The sequence below is a fragment of the Lactuca sativa genome, chromosome 9, assembly GCF_002870075.4.
Source record: "Lactuca sativa cultivar Salinas chromosome 9, Lsat_Salinas_v11, whole genome shotgun sequence".
Taxonomy (NCBI): domain Eukaryota; kingdom Viridiplantae; phylum Streptophyta; class Magnoliopsida; order Asterales; family Asteraceae; genus Lactuca; species Lactuca sativa.
The window spans coordinates 103,005,977-103,009,903 of NC_056631.2; positions in this window are offsets into that span (position 1 = coordinate 103,005,977).

The following is a 3,927-nucleotide window of genomic DNA, read 5'->3' on the forward strand; positions in this document are numbered from 1 at the left end:
TAGCCTCAGACTGTGCCCCACGAATGGCATCCAGTACTGGAGCTATCACGGTCAACCTCCAACATACATTTCGTAGTGGAGTGCTCTCCCCCTTACGGCTCAACGCATCTGCTACCACATTAGCTTTGCCCGGGTGGTACAGGATCTCGCAATCATAATCCTTGACCACATCCAACCACCTCCTCTGACGCATGTTTAGGTTAGGCTGGTCCATCAAGTACTTCAAACTCTTATGGTCAGTGTATATCGTGCAACGAACTCCATACAAGTAATGACGCCAAATCTTGAGGGCGAACACTACTGCCCCCAGCTCTAGATCATGCGTGGGATATCTCGCCTCGTGAGGCTTCAGCTGCCTCGATGCATATGCTATTACATGCCCTCTTTGCATCAGAACTGCACCCAACCCCGAAATAGATGCATCACAATAAACTACAAAATCCTCCATCCCTTCCGGGAGAGCTAACACCGGGGCTTCGCACAATCTCTGGCGAAGTGTCTCAAAAGAGGTCTGCTGCTCGGGTCCCCATGAGAATGCAACCCCCTTTCGGGTCAATCTAGTGAGTGGCACTGCAATTCTGGAGAAGTCCTTAATAAACCTCCGATAGTACCCTGCCAATCCAAGGAAACTCCTGATCTCAGAAGGTGACTTCGGCACCTCCCAACTCATCACCGCCTCAACCTTGGCCGGATCGACCAATATCCCCTCCTGATTAACAACATGTCCTAGGAATTGGACCTCCCGCAACCAGAAGTCACACTTGGAGAACTTTGCATAAAGCTTCTCCGATCTCAAAACCCCAAGGACCTCCCTCAAATGTTCCTCATGCTGCTCTCTAGATCTCGAATACACCAAAATATCATCAATAAATACAATCACTGACCGATCCAACATCGGCCTACATACCCTGTTCATGAGATCCATGAATACAGCCGGGGCATTGGTGAGCCCAAAAGGCATCACCACAAACTCATAATGCCCATATCGCGTCCTGAATGTTGTCTTTTGTACGTCCTCATCTCGCACTTTCACTTGATGATATCCCGACCTCAAGTCGATCTTGGAAAACCAAGATGCTCCCTGCAACTGATCAAATAAATCGTCGATTCTCGGTAATGGGTAACGGTTCTTGACCGTCAACTTGTTCAACTCCCGGTAATCAATGCACATCCGGTGTGAACCATCTTTCTTCTTAACAAACAGGATAGGCGCTCCCCACGGCGAGCTGCTCGGCCGGATGAATCCCTTCCCCAGCAACTCTTGAAGCTGCGAGGATAACTCTTGCATCTCTAGAGGTGCAAGACGATAAGGCACCTTAGCGATAGGCGCGGCTCCCGGAATCAAATCAATACCAAACTCCACCTGCCTCACAGGAGGTATTCCCGGCAGCTCCTCGGGAAAGACATCTGGAAACTCACGCACCACCGGTACCTCCTCAACTGAACTCGGCCTCTCGGAAGTCTCTCGCGTATCCATCACATATGCCACAAAACCCTTACAGCCCTGCTGTAGACACTGCCTCGCCCTGGCAGCCGAACAAAAGGCTGATCCCGAACGCGTACCCTCGCCGTACACCGAAAGGACTCCCCCACTAGGGTCTCGTATAGTCACCAGCTGACGCTCGCAGTCGATGACTGCACCGAATCGGCTCAACCAGTCCATGCCCACAATGACACAGACATCACCCATCGCGATAGGAATCAGGTCAATCGGAAACTCAACCCCGAAAATCTCTAACACGCATCTCCGGAAGACCCCCGTGGCACAAATCACTCTATCATCAGCTATGGAAACTCTCAAAGGCCGACTCAATGCCTCATGACTAGCGCTGATATGCTGACTAAAGTCCAAAGATACAAAAGACCGACTCGCACCCGAGTCAAATAACACTAAAGCAGGCACAGAATTCACAAAGAAGGTACCTACGCATAACCTATTATAAGCATAACATTTCAACATCAATATAAATATATGAAAGGAAACGTACCAGCCACCACATCGGGCGTAGCGCGGACTTCCTCCGCAGTCAGCTGGAAGGCTCTCCCTCGAGCTCTCGGTGCCTCGATCTTCATAGGCCGACTCTCTGTAGCTCTGATGGCGGCAGGAGCAGATCCCTGAGGTGCTCTGCGCAGCTACGGACACTCAGCCTTCCGGTGTCCAGTCTGGTTGCAGTGAAAGCACACTACAAATCCCTTGGGGCAGTCCTTAGCCATGTGCCCCTCCTTGCCACATTTGTAGCAAGACCCCGCTCGGCAAACTCCGTCATGCCCCTTGCCGCACTTTCCGCAAGTGCGGCCCTTCTGGCTCCCTGGTCTGGGATCAGCAGGCTTGGCCCGCTTGGCGGCCGGCTGCGACTGTGCCGGTCGCCGATCCCTCCCCTGAGACTCCGCCTCCTCCCTGGCCTGAGTCTCAAGCTCGATCTCCCTCTTCCGGGCATTTGCCTGAAGCTCGGCAAATGTCCGGTACGAGGAGTTTGCAGCGAACTCCCGAATATCCCGCCTCAAGACACTCAAGTAGCGGCTCATACGTGCCTGCTCAGTAGGCACGTGCTCAGGGCAGAACATCGCCCTCTCGTGGAACATCCTCGTGATTGCTGTAACAGACTCAGTACCCTGCTTGAGGGTCAGAAACTCCTGTGCTAAACGCTCCCTCTCCACCTGGGGAACGTACTCATCTCGAAACATGGTGGTGAATCTCTCCCAGGTCACCGCAGAAAGCTCGGCAGGCGTATAATGCGCCGTTACAAACTTCCACCAGTCCTTCGCTCCCAAGCGAAGCTGGTTCAGCGCGAATCGGACCTTCAAATGCTCAGGAGACGAGCAAGTGAAGAAGCACCCCTGAATATCAGATATCCACCTCATCGCTGCCACCGGACCCGGGGTCCCATCGAACTCTGGTGGTTTTGTGTTGCTGAATTCCCGGAATAGTAACGCGTCCCCACCCTGCGGCCTTGCAGCAGTCACCGCTGCAGTAGCCGCTGCAGCAGCAGCCTCAGTAAGAGCGGCATACCGCTCGTCGAACGTCTCAATCAGTGTGGTCTTTATGGACCCAAACATCTCCGGAATCTCGGCCCTAATGGCCGCAGCTACCTCCTCCTGAATGATCCGGCGGATATCCTCCTCACTGGTACCACTGCTCTCGGACGTGAAACGTGTCCTCACCATGATCTACCGCCGAAATACGACATACAATAAATTTAGAATCCCCACGAACACAATCACACTCGTCACTCTTTCCTCCTTGATTCTTGGCCTTCCAAAGATTCTTACTTGGGCTGCACCCCGCTCCGGTGCTTCCAGTAGTACGGGCCCAATACTACTATCCGCACCGCACCAGAATACACTCCAAGTCCTCCTCTTCGGATTCCAGGTCTCAAGTACTCTATCATGCGTAGACCACTCTCTAATATATCTATCATAAGTCCCTCGCTGCTACCTACTCACTCTCAAGCATCTCATAGCAGCTCACCTCTCCCTAGACTAAGGCATCACATATCAGGCCAATCTATTCCTAGTAGCAATGCCTAGCCTACCCTAGCATGCAGATACATCATATCAATATTAACATCACATAATGTAAGGGTATTTTGGGAAATCACCGTTCGGGCGCGGGCTGATCGTACACACATCTCTTGCTCTGCGTCTTTTAAAAATCTTTTAATCTTTTGAAAATTACATCTCGATCCTCAGTTTGAGTCCAAATACGCCCGAAGGTGTACTCGAATCCCTCAAACCAAGGCTCTGATACCAAATTGTAACACCAAAAATTTAAAAAATAATTTTCCGCATTTAATAAAGACAAACTTCATTTAATATTCATAAAACATCATTGTTTGTAATTCATTTCATAACATATATAAAATTCCCAAGATCACATAATAAAAATCTCGCGTGTGTGCACTGATCAGGCCAGTGCCTTCCCGCGAT